Genomic DNA, 16977 nt, shown 5'->3' with positions numbered 1-16977 from the left:
TTAGAACTCACGGTCTCCCAGTTTCTAGCCTGATGCCTTAACCACTACACCAAACTCTTAAATACTCTTAAACAAAACATACTCTTCAGAATAAAGCCATTTATAGCCCTGGTCTTATGATAAGAATCCACACTACAGCAAAATAAACCATTTTCCTGGGTCGTGATTCCTCCTAATCCATCTCATTCAAGAGTTTTGCAAATGTTAATTTCCTTCCATGTGGAAACTGTTCAATTCAGAGCCCCAAATGATGTAATTTAAACTATCTATACTTCCAAAGATGAACTTTCAAAGAACTACTTGTCCATCACATTCTGTGTTAATTTACATACTTAAAAAAGTTGTTTGTGAAAGAAAACTTGTGCAATGGGCATTATTTCCTGGTCTACTAATGTAGCAGTTATATATACACATGCTTACCCCACAACAGCTATACAGTATATAAAACCCATCAAAGTCTAGATACCTATTACTCATGTTACGTACAAGTTAATTAGATCAATCACAAAGCAATGATGTTTTTCCAAATTACAGTTTTGATTTAACCTATTTGTAACACTTTATAAGCTGAAATTGGTCTAATTAAAGAGTATCATTTATTTCAGAGCTAGTGAACAGATTATTCCTCCCACATATAATGTATTGTCCTTTTGTTTGCAAGTTTATTTTGCAAAAACAAAACTCTCTCTTTCTGTCTTATTATGTTGAATCAATGAAAAGAATTGCAGATCTGACTTCCATCGTTGGCAAAACTTCTCAGATTTCTGCTCAAACACAATTCTACATTCAAGGTAAACTGAATGTAGTGGGACACAGTAACCATGTATTGTAGTTTGCTTAAGATGTCAGATTTGCCATCTAATCATCTGCATGTTTACCAGAATACATACATGTGTATTCCTGTGTAATTCAAAATATGTAAAGGTGTACAGATTTCTGATTTCAGTTGCTTTCACTGGCTGAATATACATAAAGTGCTTGAGTGTGGGGTAAGCATCCATAACATACTTCCACTACTGTACTTTCTTCTATTTTGTTCCTGTTGCAACAAAAGAAATAATTGCACGATAAACGGATGTTCTTTAAGCCAAGACAATGTACCAAGGAACAAACTCATATCAATGTCCTTTAGTTACACAGGCAGAACCTACTACTGTTCCACTGTTCCTACTACAACTCCACTGTTCTGAGCCAGTGAACACAAGAAAGCTAATGCAGAAAAGATTGGAAAAAACAATACTGACTATTCAGAACCAGTAAATTGTTCATACTCTTTGATGTTCTTCTGATCTCTGCAAACCTTCTAGCAAAGATACTGCCCAAAGGTTACAGCAAGTGGGGTAGAACTTAAGCAACCCTGATTAATCTTGAAAAACGCTAAGCAGCATCAAAGCTAGTTAGTATTGGGACAGGAGACCACTAGGAAATCCCAAGATAGGAAAAGAAAAAAAAAAAGAAAAAAAATCCTTAAAGGTAGTGGCAAACCACTTCTATATTGTTCCCAAGGCATGTCATGATTTTAGAAAATCTTCAATTCAGTGCAACTGTAATATGCTAAAAATTGACATGATATAGTTAAACTCTGATCTAATTTGTTCTCCAATATAGTCTTTAATTAAAGTCAATTAGCTTGGTAAGTACAGGAATGCATTTGGATGCTTTAAAAAAAAATTGCTACAAACTATACTTCCTTATAAAAACAAAACATGAACTATGCCAGTCCCAGCATGTTTGCTGAATAAGTAAGTGTTCCTAAAGAAAAAAAAAACTTAAAGAAGTTTCTACAATTGCCTTGTTTTAACAGCAAGGGGCCAATAGCCACACAGTCAGGGACATGGGGAAGAGTCACAATTCCACCTACCCAAACCTCTATGCTATTGTTTAATGGAAAATAACCTCTTTTTACTTCTAAAATTTTTTTTAATTTATCTGCCATGTGTAACATGGAAAATCTGAATCTCTGAGTAAACAGTGCACATATTTGAAGGTCATACTGAATTCTGGACTAAACAGTGGTTTCTCTAGACCAAGCTCACTTTTCGAGTCTAGTTGCAACTTGCTTAAATACCTGCTCTGCTGAATCACCAACAGATATCTCTTGAGCTAAGCAACATCACACCAGGAAAGGATTTCTACACTAATCTTCCTGAACAGCTAATTTAGTTCTATAATAAAAGCTTAAATTCTCATTATTCAGCCATGGATCAATCACTGTTTCTGAATAAGAGATCTTCAACTGTGTTCGTACAATACAAAGCCACACAAAACAGCCGGATGTATGCAAACGGAACAAATCATATTATGGCTCAGTCTGAAGGAAACCGTTCTGTTTAATTGTGCTTTAGTTGTGCCAGTTTGGTGTAGTGGTTAAAGCACTGAGCTAGAAACCGGGAGACTGTGAGTTCTAGTCCCTCCTTAGGCACAAAGCCAGCTGGGTGACCTCAGGCCAGTCACTCTCTCTCAGCCCTAGGAAGGAGGCAATGGCAAACCACTTCTGAAAAAACCTTGCCAAGAAAACCGCAGGGACTTGTCCAGGCCGCCTCCAAGAATCAGACACAATTGAATGGATTTTTTTTTTTTTAAATCCCAAATAACTGTACAACGTGGGTGAATGCCAAACCTTGAATACATATACCCACACACAAGAACAGCCCTGCAGCAAAAATTTGCAGTGTAGAGCACTCCTGTTCAAGGTTTCAGCAACTCCACCCATCTCTCCTCACCTTCTTTTTCCTTGCAAAAGTTAGTCAGCCAGCATTGTGTAGGCCCTTAATTTTTGTTTTCTCCATGAAGTTGTTACCATTTGGGGGGTACTTCTGAAAACCTGAGGGTCCACTCAAGTCTCCTGATTGTGCAAATTTTGTATATAACTACTGCTATTTTTCTGTAAAAGTGATAGTGGCAAAAGAATTGAATTTGAATAAAATTTAATATTATAGCGATGGTCTTGAATTTGGAATTCACTTTTTAGAGTACAGCAATAAGGTAAAAATAATTTTTAAAAATAGGCTTCTTAGAAATTTCGAATGCCACTTTTCCATTACTTGTACTCACAAATGTTTTTATAACATTAATAAACTGAATGTAATAAAAATAGAAAAAGCTAAGCTAATAAAAGCAGCCACAACAAAAACCTCAGTGCATGCATGAAGTCATTAAACAAAGTATGGGGGTGGAGGCAGATACAATACTTTTCATTGGGTGCCTAATAACAGCAGGATTTATGCATAGTGAACATTGTAGGGAAGAATGTTTGAGAGTGTGGAATGACCAGCAAAAGTCCCCCCTCCCTTTAAACAGCATCCCTTAAGCTCTCTGAGCCAGGGTTTCTCAACCAGGGTTCCACAAGAGGTCACTAGGGGTTCCCTGGGAGATCACAATTTATTTAAAGCATTATTTCAAATTCAGGCAACTTCACATTAAAGAGGTTTCATTCTTTATTTTTCGTTTAAGAACACTATTAATGCATATTAATAGTTAATTAATATTAATATTAATAGTGGTTAAGGCAACGGGCTAGAAACCAGGAGTCTGTGAGTTCTAGTCCCGCCTTAGGCCTGAAAGCCGGCTGGGTGACCTTGGGCCAGTCCCTCTCTCTCAGCCCAACTCGCCTCACAGGGTTGTTGTTGTGGGGAAAATAGGAGGAGGAAGGAGTATTAGGTATGTTCGCTGCCTTGAGTTATTTATAGAAATAATAAAGGCGGAAAAATAAATAAATAAATACATACATACATACATACAGCCTTACCCATGAAAAGAATACAGTAATTTGGTAACTTCTGGCCTCTATTTGAGCCTGAATGTGCAGGGGTTCCCTGAGGCCTGAAAAATATTTCAAGGATTCCTCCAGGGTCAAAAGGTTGAGAAGGCCTGCTCTAAGCACACTGTATTTAAAGTAGGGCATATGTTGTAATACATTGTATATATCTATATGGAATAGCTATAAACCCAGGCTGTAAAACACCTGTATGGATCTCAGCACAAGCAGCATTTTGCAGAAGAAAAACAACAGGCAAAGACAAATGGTTGATGTACCAGGAAATATTGGAAAATCACCAAGGGCAATATAAAATTAAATCAAGAGAGCAACTAACAGCAGAAGAATATAGTTATGAATGGTTTTCCCATTTACAGTTATCAGAAAGATTTAAAACAGATAAAAAGACTTATGGTATGGAGCAAAGTAAGGCAGAATTTGAAGTGCAATTGTGTGCCGATGATGAACATGTAATTTCTAAAATGTATAAAGTTTTGTTGAAATTTGAAATGGAAGAAGAACAGGTTAAAGAATGTATGATAAAATGGGCTAAGAATTTTGGTTATAATATGCAGATGGATCAGTGGGGAAATATGTGGTCAAAGGGGATGAAGTTTACATTACGTTATGATCTTAAAGAGAATTTTTATAAAATGATGAATCATTGGTACATGACTTCAGATAAATTATCTACAATATATAAAGGCATTCCAAATGTATGTTAGAAATGTGAACTACATGAAGGGACATTCTAGCATGCTTGGTGGACATGTAAAAAAGCTAAAAAAAATTGGATTCAAATACATATATTGATACAGAGGATTTTAAAGATGAATATTCAGTTGAAGCCAGAACTTTTCCCTTTAGGACTGATGGATACACAGTCAGAAAAGAGTCATAGAAGATTATTTCAATATATGATTACCGCAGCGAGATCATTATAGGCACAAAGATGGACCCAGCATGGATCCACCATGGAGGAATGGTTGGTGAAATTGGCAGAACTTGCTGAGATGGTCAAACTGACTTCTTTGATTAGGGAAAGGTCATTATTGACATTCATCAATGACTGGAAACCCCTTATGGACTTCCTGTGTAAAAAAGAAAATGATTTTGTGACTTATGGTTTTGATGATTAGAAAGAATAAGTTATAGAAAGAAGGGAATTCTGATGTAACCTTATCTTACAGAGGTTTAATTAAAATTGTATGTATAACTGCCGAGAGGAAGATCAGAAGCCACTTCTTTATATATTTTTCATGTTTTCTGTTCTTTTATTTTTTCTTTTTCCTATCTCCTTTTTTGTCTTCTCTTTTCCTTTTCCATTTTTTCTTTTCCACATTTACTATATTCACTAGGTTCACATAGTATACTAAACAAACCTCAAGCTAAGCAACCATACTGTGTCATGTGAACTCAGCCTAAATGTTGTGAAAAATTCAAAAGCAATAGACAAAAATGTATTTGTGCTGTTAATTCATCTGAATAATAATAAATCCCCTTGGAACATAATTCCCCCAGAGACTGGACTGTCCCCAACCCTGTCGGCCTTTCGCAGGGCCTTAAACTAAGACTTAGTTTTGTCACTGGGCCTGGGGACCCAGATGAATGGCAAAGCCCGTGCAATGGTTACGTTGATTTGTTGGTGTTGGTCCTGTTTTTTATCTTGGCTGTGGACTGTACATGTGTTGTAGTTTTTATGGTCTTATGGGTTTTTTTATGCTATTTTTAATTGCATTAGCTGCCCAGAGTCATGAATTTGAGACGGGTGGCCATATAAATTGAAATAATAAAATAAGACTTTTGCTCACAAAGAAACAAGTGAAGGATATGAAAATTATCATAGTATTAGATGACCTCCTCAGGATACTCAGATCCTTGTTGAACTGCTGGATTAGAAAGAAGGGATAATATTGTTGCTCATTCCCCATTTCTTTGAGCAGTGGAGAAGCACAGGATATTTGAGTGTGTAAATTGCTTTACTGACACACATCCCAGCAAAGATCAAGTGGTGTGACAAAGTCAAGATTCTTCCAAGATCATCTATCCCAAAGTTCTTTACACCCTCAGTGCTTTGCCAACTTTTTCTCTTTCTGCCTTTTTTTTTAAAGGGCAAAGGACAGTTTCCTAACTGCAGTAACAGTTTCTGCCCATCTGAGGAGGGCATCCTGTCTCCTTAGGCAAATACCAACCAGGTGTCTTGTTCAGAAGCACAGAGATTCTCAGCCACCAGGAGCCCATTTGCCCCAGGTGCTAATGGACTATGTCAGCCTATTAGCTACCAATCCACCTAATGAAAGGAATACTGTAAGCAGCCCTAAACATCCTCAAGCCAGAAAAGGGAAAAGATCCATTTGAGAAATTATAGAGGGAAGGAAAAAAAAAATTGCAATCGTCAGTCACAGAAAACAGATTAAAAACAGATAACTAGATTAAAGGGGAAAGGAGTAAATCAGAGCCAGCATGAAGTTTGGTTTATTACACACACACACACACACACACACACACACGTACAGTTACTTGGACTCAGCACAAAGTTACTAGTTCAAGGCCAAGCTACAAGTTGTCTATTACATGTTCAGCTGGCCAGCAGGAAATACTGTGGACTCAAGGGACACAATTTTGCCTGCACAAATCCAGGGCAACAAGTACAAATGACAAAAACATCATCCATACCAAAGCCGAGAGCAATGGGATCTGGGGAAAAGGGGCGCGGGGGGGCCGGGAGAAGGGGGGCGACACCCAGCTTCCAGCAACGCAGCTCAAGTCAGCCTCTGATATGCCACTTGTTGCCGAGGACCCTCGCCAACCTGGTGCCCACCAGATGTTGAAATTAGAACTTCCATCACACCCACGGCCCAGCCCGGCGGGGAAGGCGGGACTCGTAGCCCGCTCGGGCGACCGGTCTGTCTGGAGAAACGGAGCGCGGCGGCTGTCGAGCAGCGGCGCGTTCAGCGGACTGTCAGGTGAGAACAAAGCCCGGTGAAGCCCCGCCGGGACTTCGCTCCCGAAGGTCCCCACCCTTTCGCCACCCGGTCCGCGGCACCCGTCCTCCCCGCAAGCCCTCGCCGTCCCTTCGCTCACCCGCCGCGCCTCCAGGCGGAGCGCCCTCTCCTCTGCCGCCGTCGCTCAGTCGGCTCTCATGCTCCCGCGCGCGCTCCCTCGCCCGCTCTCCCCCCGGCCACAAGCGGCTGCACAGCCCGGGGAGTTGACGAACAAGTTTCCCAAGTTTCGTCTCCTCCTCCTCCTCCTCCTCTTCCTCCTTTCTCCCCTTCTCTCCGCACGCAAGGTGTTTTCCTCCTCCGCGAGGAGACCCAGGAGGCGGGGCGAGGCGAGGTCCAGTTTGGACACTCGGGAAGAAAACGAGGAAGACGCGTGCACACGCGCGCACACACACCCGGCGACGTCCCTCCCCGGCACCTCTGACAAGCGAAAGCCCATCCCCGTGCCGGGAAGCGCCCACGTGACGCTCAGGTAGCGCCGCGGCCGGAGTGCGCCGCCCCCGGCCTCGCCTCGCCCCGAGAGAGCGGCTCCAGCTCCGAGGAGAGCGGCCGCAGGAGGCGCGCGCGCCGGCGGTGCGAGAACAGGTGCGAAGAACCACCCCAAGGCGCCCGGCCGCACCTGGCCAGCCGTGGGCCCGCAGGAGCGCGCTTGCGCGTTGGGGCGGCGGGGGGACTGACTCGTTTGGGGCTGCTGAGGAGGATCCGGGGTGTATAATATTCCTGCTCCCGCGCCGGTTTAACCGGATCCTAAAGGAGTGGGGGGAGGACTAAAACGGAGGTGTTTTGCAAAATATGGGGAAGAAGTTCGAAGCCTCCACTGGGAGATATTGGTATAAGATTCGGACGCCTAGAAGGTATGAAATGTTAGGGTGGGGGGTTTTTTCCCCTCTGTTCCTTTTCTGATTCTGGCTCCGTTGGTTTTATAACCGCTTTACCCATTGCGGTTTCTTGTATCTTCTCTCTCCACTCTGCCCTGAATGTACCTGCTTCTCAGCCTTAGAATAAACCCTGTGCTTTCTCTCCCTGTTTTAACCTACTGTATTTTATCTTATCTATTATATTTTAGCTAATCTTACTGTATTTTAGCTGTTTTATGGTATCACATTTTATATTTTATATCTTATAGTGGCTGATGCCCAACTTTCTGATGTGGTCATTTGACTAATCAATAAAGTTACGCACTACTCACTATTCTCCCTGTTCTGCATTTTTATAGTTTTTCTTGTTCCTTTAGCTTTGTATTCCATCTGTCCTATATTCTATATTTTGTATTTTAATTATACTCTAAAAATTAATAAAGTTCTTTAAAAAAAAAAAAAAGAATAAACCCTGTGCTAATCTAAATTGCTGCTGTTGCTGTTATCTGCTGTCCTGATCTTTTTGGTTCAAATACTGCACAAGTGTGTGGGTTGTTTAACATGGTTGGATGAATAAACCACAGCTACACGTGCTAAGCCTAAACTATGATTTCCTAGCCACAGTGAATTGACATGACCTGCTAAGCCACTGGGGCTTTAAATAACTTCAAAAGGTTGCTTCCTTTTGATGCTTGGAGGGAAGCATCACTTAAGAGCTGCTTTCAGAAGCAATGCAGCCCCTCTGCTTTTAAAGAACATTTTACAGATTAAGTTGCCTTGTGCTAAAGTCAACAAATCCAACAGCCCGTGTAGAAATCTCTTCTGGTTAATGGAAGCTTCAGAGCAGCCTTAACTTTTTGACCCTGGAGGAACCCTGGAAATATTTTTCAGGCCTCGGGGAACCCCTGCACATTCAGGTGCAAATATGGGCCACAAGTTACAAAATTATTATATTCATTTCATGTGTAGGCCTGTATATAGGCGTTAACAGTATTCCTAAACTAAAAATAAAGAACGAAACTCATCTCTTTAATGTGAAGTTGCCCGAATTTGAAATCATTTTTTAAATAAATGGAGATCTCCCAGGGAATCCCTAGTGACCTCTCACAGAAACATAGGATTCCATGGAATCCTGGTTGAGAAACCCTGCTTTAGAGTGAAGTGAATTGTACCCGCCTTACACGCTCAAAAGGTCAGAAGTGAACAAACCATGGTACAGTATGCCTTATCACAATGTACAGAAGTTAAGCTAGTCAGGCTGAGCAAGTTCATATCCGGTGGTTTTCCCAGAGAGTCATTTACTGTACTATCTATGTGACATGGTTCATGATAATAACACCTCCCAAGAACAATGACATTGCTTAATCGTAATTCCACATTCTTCTTCTTTCTGTTGATGAGTATAATGCCCTGGGCTTGAAAAGGCTTCATTCCCACAGACCTGCTAGAAGATTTTGTCGTCTCACCTTCTTCTAGCTCTGGATGGAGATCGTAGGAGGGAAGGAAACCCAAGGGGTGAGAGTCCACGATGAACCAGATATTGTTTATGATGTTTATGATGAGCCTGTTCAGTTCTAACAAAATGCAGCTTTTGGCAGTTTCCCCAAGGTAACTTTGAACCCTGGAACAGACCATATATTGCATCTAAACCATTCAAGGCTTTTACTTGAAATTCTTGAGCTGAATCTAAAATACGAGCAAGCAACGGTGCGCAAGCAGACATAGAAAAACAAAAGAGCAATATAAATCAAATTCAGAAGCATAGCTGAAAATACTTCCTGAAGTGTGAAGAATTACAGCATTTCACCTCCTAGAAGTTTTTATACATCTGTTTTAAGGGCAAAAGGTGGGACCTTGTACTCATTCTGACATTATTGTGGAAATAGCCTAGTCAGATGTGAGGGCACAAACCTTTTCATCAAAGGCATCTAGTAAGCAGAAAGTCATGACCGCTGTAGTTTTCTTTTTACAGGGAATATAAGGTGAAGGGACATGGGTGGCTGCCTTGCACAATTCGGGGTGTGCTGCAAGAATTTGCAATGCGTCTCCATATATATAATACTGTTCTCCATTGTGTGCTTATAGTGAATATTTTCACTCTGTAGAAAAAGGGTAGTTATTTTGATTAAAAAGGAGATAGGAAGCCAACTTTTGTGGGCAAAGAATGACCCCCACTTTCCTAAAATTTCTCAGATTAAGTAATATTAATGTAAAAAATGCACAACATGGCTAGAATCTTGAAAGGCTGCCAAATCTCCTGGGAATTGGAATTACGAATGTAGACAAAACAGTAATACCATAACTAGACTTGGTACACTGACCACCTAGTAACAGTTTTATTTGTTTGAATGCTGAAATCCATACATGAAAGTTATTGTCTGTATGGATTTTTAGAGAACCTGTTTGAAATATTTCAGCCATCCATCATCCTAAAACAATACCTTTCATATTCCAGTTATAATTATGGGAGGTACATTGTATTCAAGATTGCAAAAGTGTTTCCAGAATTACATCCAGCTGTACACATACTTGTTTTCGAAGACTGAGCCCTCCATTATCCCTCATGGTCCTCCATAACCAAGGACACTAGGACTGCAAAAAATTAGAATCTTCTATATTTCTTTGCCTTCAGCAAAGGATCGTTACCTTGTCGTGGTGCTGGAGCTTGAGCACCTCAATGATGCCGTGAGCTAAACCGTGAAGGGCCACCCAAGATGGGAAGGTCATGACAGAGAGGTCAGACTAAATGCGATCCCTGGGGAAGGTAATGGCAACCCACCCCAGTATTCTTGCCATGAAAACTAAATGGATCAGTACAACCAGAGGTATGTCGGTATACCATCGGAAGATGAGACTCCCAGGTCGGAAGACGGTCAAAATGCTACTGGGGAGGAACAGGGGATGAGTTCAACTAGTCCCAGACGTGATGACGCAGCTAGCTCAAAGCCGAAAGGACAGCTAGCAGCGGACGGTGCTGGTGGTGAACGGCGAATCTGATGTTCTAAGGATCAACACACCATTGGAACCTGGAATGTAAGATCTATGAGCCAGTGTCATGAGTACTGATGGCGAGCTGGAAGGGGCCTCTATCCAGGGGGGAAAACGCATGTGTAGTACTGAGGAATTAAGCAGCCATTCAAAGAGACACAGATCAGACCCACCTTAACTTTTGGGGTTTATCTGTCTGGGTTTTTCCCACGTTTCTTCAGTTTGTTAGGATTCTGTTTTATGTAGCAGTAATAAACACTAGAGACCTACTCCTTGTCTCAGCGTGATTTCTGACTGTTAGGACATCAATCCTAACAAACTCCTACTCCCATTGAAAGAGGGAGGAACAAAGAAAAATAAAGGAGAGACATTTGGAAAATGTCTTTGGAAAACCAGGAAATTCAGCAAGCCATCCAACAATTGGCAGCAGCCCTGCAACAACATCAACAACAAGTAGATCTCCAGATCAACACATTACAAGCTGCCATGCTACAGCAGTTACAACAACCAGCTCCGATTAACCCACAACCCATTGTTGAACTGGACTACGGGAGCAATCTCCTTCCCAGCTAAGGAATGCCAGCACCACAAGATTCAAGCCGCTCTCCTCTCTCCAGCAACCAACGCAGTCACGGAAGCAGGGGGGGGGGGTCCAGTTGCCAGCCAAGTATGCAGATTTCGCAGACATTTTCAGTGAACAAGAGGCCACAGCACTACCCCCCCATAGGGACTGTGATTGCACCATTGAGTTGATACCAGGAGCCAAGATTCCAGCAAGGAAACAATATCCCATGTCCCCCAAAGAACTAGCCACCTTAAAGGATTACTTGGATTCTAATCTCCAAAAGGGATTCATCTGACCATCTACTTCCCCAGGGTCTGCTCCTACCTTCTTCGTACCAAAGAAGCCTGACCCGTTGGCACCGGCAAACCAGGAGGCACCCATGAGAGTGGTCCATGATTTCAGTTTTTTAAATAAACTCACAATAAAAGAAAATTATCCCATGCCATTAATATCTGATCTGCTGGATCACTTACAGAAAGCACACATTTTTACTAGGTTGGACCTCAGGGATGCGTACAATCTGATCCGGATGAAAGAGGGGCATGAATATCTGACTGCCTTCGACACCAGGTTTGGTAAATTTGAGTACCTTGTTTTGCCCTTTGGCTTGTCTAATGCAGGAGCCATATTTTCCCAATTTATGAATCAAATTTTCTCTGATTTACTAGATAAGTATCTGGTCATTTATCTAGATGACATATTAATTTTCTCTGAGGATGCTACAACTCATGTGACCCATATACGTAATGTCTTACAAAGACTGAGAGAGAACAAGCTGTTTGCCAAGCTAGAGAAATGTGCCTTCGATTTAACAATTACATTTCCTGGGCTATAAAATATCAACAGAAGGCATATCCATGGATCCTTCTAAGGTCCAGGCAATTCTCTCTTGGCAACCCCCCCGAAATGTGAAAGATGTACAAAGAATTCTAGGGTTCTGCAATTTTTACAGGCAGTTCATAAAAAACTTTAGTGACAGGGCTAGACCCCTCACACAGCTTTTGAAGAAAGGATCAAAATTCATTTGGGGGGAGAGGGAGCAAGCAGCATTCCAAGAATTCATGCAACTCTTTGCATCCCAGCCGCTGTTAAAACACCCTGATCCCACGAAGCAATTCATAATGCATTCAGATGCTTCCGATATTGCCATTGGGGCAGTGTTATTGCAATATACAAACAAAACCGAGAATACATTACTTCCTTGTGCCTTTTTTTCACACCTGCTCTCACCAGCAGAGAGAAACTATGATGTTTTTAACAAGGAGTTGCTAGCAATTAAAGCAGCATTCCAAGAGCGGAGGCACTGGCTAGAAGGTGCAGCCTTTCCTGTGAAAGTTTGCACCGATCACAAGAATTTACAGCTTCTACAAAACACCAGATCCCTCACCCCACGCCAAATCAGATGGAGCCAGTTTTTCTCCCGTTTCAATTTTGTTATTTCTTATGTTCCCGGGGTGCAGAACCGTTTGGCAGATGCCCTGTCTCAATCCATTCAGGCAACCCCCGCTACTCACCAGGAGGTCCAGGCTACTATATTACAACCTCACAACTTTGAGCAGTCTATGAGGGGGAACCAGACAGAGATTTTAGCAGCAGGCAGACAAGCAGAGGACCTATTTACAAGAGTCAGAGCTCAGCAGCAACAGGACCCGTATGCCAGGGCCAGGATGGATGACCTCCAGAGGGGCCCGCAAGACACTGCCTCACCATTCAATGTGGAGGCAGGAATCCTCTGGCATAGCGGGCAATTATACATTCCCCCCTGATCGAGGGAAGAAGTACTGAGACTTTGCCATGACCATCAAACGACAGGCCACGGAGGTGTTTTCAAAACTCTCCATAGAGCTCTGAGAGACTACTGATGGCCTAAGATGACTGCAGACATAAAGGGCTATGTGGCTTCTTGTCATACCTGTAGATGAGCCAAGCCTCTCCCAGGGAAGCCCACAGGACTCTTGCAACCCCTACCCACCCCCAGTCAGCCTTGGGATACAATCTCCATGGATTTCATCACTGATTTACCCCCGGTCCAGGGGCTGACTTCCATACTGGTGGTGGTGGACCTTTTCACAAAGATGGCGCATTTTATTCCTTGCAAGGGCCTCCCATCTGCACCAGCCACAGCGCAGTTGTTCATGGACCACGTTTTTAGGTATAGAGGCATGGTGAATCACTTGGTGAGTGACAGAGGCCCACAGTTCACTTCCAGGTTCTGGAGGGCCCTTTTCCAGTCATTAGGGGTCCAGATCCACCTGTCATCAGCGCATTATCCTGCCAGTAATGGGCAAGCCGAGAAAATTAACCAATGGTTACAGCAGTATCTCAGGTGTTACACCACTTATCAGCAAGACAATTGGCCAGCCCTACTCCCCATGGCAGAATTTACATATAATAATTCTGTACAGTCCTCTACCAAGATGTCTCCTTTCCAAGCACTCTACGGGGTTAACCCTCGGGTGTTGCCCACCTCTTCACAGCAGGGAGCTGTTCCAGCCGTGGCTGATTTTCTTAAAGAGCAACAAGCCGCACAGGAATTGTTAAAGGAGCTGCTGAACAGGGCAAAGAGTGCTTACAAGAGAGCTGCAGATGCTCACAGACAAGAGGGGCCAGCGATTGCGATAGGAGACAAAGTGTGGCTCTCTACCAAGTTTTTGACCTCTACCAGGCCCTCCAAGAAGTTGGACTCTAAGTCTGTGGGCCCTTTCACTGTGGTACAGCAGATAAATCCAGTGGCTTTTTGCTTAAAGCTGCCAGCATCCATGAAAATCCATCCAGTCCTTCACAGAGCCTTGCTAGCCAAGGACCCTCCCCCAAGTGCCTTACGATCGCAACTGCCCCCCCCCCGCACCTCCAGTAATTGTGGAGGGGGAGGAGGAATACGAAGTAGAGGAAATTCTGGACTCTAGGAGGAGGGGAAGGGGCATCCAATATTTCATACACTGGAAAGGGTACCCTGAGGAAGAGCGCACGTGGGAGAATGCCAGAGATGTGCATGCACCAACACTGGTTCATCGATTCCATCAGCTTTTCCCTCACAAACCCAAGCCTCGTACTCTACCAGAGATTCCTCACTTGGCTGAGCAAGCAGAGGAACCCCAAGCACAGGAGTTCGTAAGTTTGCAGTTTCCACCCCCACCTGAAGCCTTGACACCAGTAACAGAGGAGGTGGGGGAACCGCAGCCCTCCACCTCAGGCTTGCATTTCCCAGGGGGGAGGGGGGACGACTCTTCTAATTATCTAGCTATTTTCCAGCAGCAGCCACCTGAGCCAAAAGAGTTATCAGACCTAAAGAGCAGCACTGATTCGTCCTTGGAGGAGTTTTCCTTTGAAGACTTTCCATCGTTGCCCAGTTCCCATGGGAGCTTAGAAGGAGACATAGACTCTTATCAAGCCTCTGGAAGGGAGGGGGCTGAAATGGAATGTGAATCTGGAGGGGAGGGTGATGTCATGAGTACTGAAGGTGAGCAGGAGGGAGCCTCTATCCAGGGGGGAAAACGCATGCGTAGTACTGAGGAATTAAGCAGCCATTCGAAGAGACACAGATCAGACCCGCCTTAACTTTTGGGGTTTATCTGTCTGGGTTTTTCCCACGCTTCTTCAGTTTGTTAGGATTCTGTTTTATGTAGCGGTAATAAACACTAGAGACCTACTCCTCGTCTCAGCGTGATTTCTGACTGTTAGGACAGCCAGGGCAAATTGGATGTGGTTATTGGTGAGATGTCAAGATTAAAGATAGACATTTTGGGCGTGAGTGAACTGAAATGGACTGGAATGGGCCACTTCATACCAAATGACCACCAGATCTACTACTGTGGACATGAGGACCACAGAAGAAATGGAGTAGCCTTCATAATTAATAGTAAAGTGGCTAAAGCAGTGCTTGGATACAATCCCAAAAACAATAGAATGATCTCAATTCGAATTCAGGGCAAGCCAACTAACATCACAGTGATCCAAATATACGCCCCAACCACAGATGCTGAAGAAGCTGAAGTAGAGCAGTTCTATGAGGATCTGCAGCACATACTGGACAACACGCCTAAAAGAGATGTTATTTTCATCACGGGAGACTGGAATGCTAAGGTAGGCAGTCAAATGACACCTGGAATTACAGGTAAGCATGGCCTGGGAGAACAAAACGAAGCAGGACATAGGCTGATAGAATTTTGCCAAGACAACTCACTCTGCATAACAAACACTCTCTTCCAACAACCTAAGAGACGGCTTTATACATGGACTTCACCAGATGGACAACACCGAAATCAGATTGATTACATCCTTTGCAGCCAAAGGTGGCGGACATCTGTACAGTCGGTAAAAACAAGGCCTGGAGCTGACTGTAGTTCAGATCACGAACTTCTTCTTGCACAATTTAGGATCAGACTAAAGAGATTAGGGAAGACCCACAGATCAGCTAGATATGAGCTCACGAATATTCCTAAGGAATATGCAGTGGAGGTGAAGAATAGATTTAAGGGACTGGACTTAGTAGATAGGGTCCCGGAAGAACTCTGGACAGAAGTTGGCAGCATTGTTCAGGAGGCGGCAACAAAATACATCCCAAAGAAAGAGAAAACCAAGAAGGCAAAATGGCTGTCTGCTGAGACACTAGAAGTAGCCCAAGAAAGAAGGAAAGCAAAAGGCAACAGTGATAGGGGGAGATATGCCCAATTAAATGCAAAATTCCAGAGGTTAGCCAGAAGAGATAAGGAATTATTTTTAAACAAGCAATGCGTGGAAGTGGAAGAAGACAATAGAATAGGAAGGACAAGAGACCTCTTCCAGAAAATTAGAAACATCGGAGGTAAATTCCAGGCCAAAATGGGTATGATCAAAAACAAAGATGGCAAGGACCTAACAGAAGAAGAAGAGATCAAGAAAAGGTGGCAAGAATATAGAGAAGACCTGTATAGGAAGGATAACAATATTGGGGATAGCTTTGATGGTGTGGTCAGTGAGCTAGAGCCAGACATCCTGAAGAGTGAGGTTGAATGGGCCTTAAGAAGCATTGCTAATAACAAGGCAGCAGGAGACGACGGCATCCCAGCTGAACTGTTCAAAATCTTGCGAGATGATGCTGTCAAGGTAATGCATGCTATATGCCAGCAAATTTGGAAAACGCAAGAATGGCCATCAGACTGGAAAAAATCAACTTATATCCCCATACCAAAAAAGGGAAACACTAAAGAATGTTCAAACTATCCAACAGTGGCACTCATTTCACATGCCAGTCAGGTAATGCTCAAGATCCTGCAAGGTAGACTTCAGCAATTCATGGAGCGAGAATTGCCAGATGTACAAGCTGGGTTTAGAAAAGGCAGAGGAACTAGGGACCAAATTGCCAATATCCGCTGGATAATGGAAAAAGCGAGGGAGTTTCAGAAAAACATCTATTTCTGTTTTATTGACTATTCTAAAGCCTTTGATTGTGTGGACCATAACAAATTGTGGCAAGTTCTTAGTGGTATGGGGATACCAAGTCATCTTGTCTGCCTCCTGAAGAATCTGTATAACGACCAAGTAGCAACAGTAAGAACAGACCACAGAACAACGGACTGGTTTAAGATTGGGAAAGGAGTACGGCAGGGCTGTATACTCTCACCCTACCTATTCAACTTGTATGCAGAACACATCATGTGTCATGCGCTGCCTACCACTGAGTGAAACACAGACACTGATTCAGGGAAGAGCAGGTTCAGGTTTATTTCAGCGTAGTGCTAGACGAGAAAAAAGCTGAGAGTGAAGGGAGCGCGCCGGTGCGGGGTTTAAATAGCCCGCGCCGGTCAGCGCCCCCCCACTTTGGGTTGC

The sequence above is a fragment of the Candoia aspera genome, chromosome 2, assembly GCF_035149785.1.
Source record: "Candoia aspera isolate rCanAsp1 chromosome 2, rCanAsp1.hap2, whole genome shotgun sequence".
NCBI lineage: Eukaryota > Metazoa > Chordata > Lepidosauria > Squamata > Boidae > Candoia > Candoia aspera.
Note: the sequence above shows the minus strand (reverse complement) of the source record.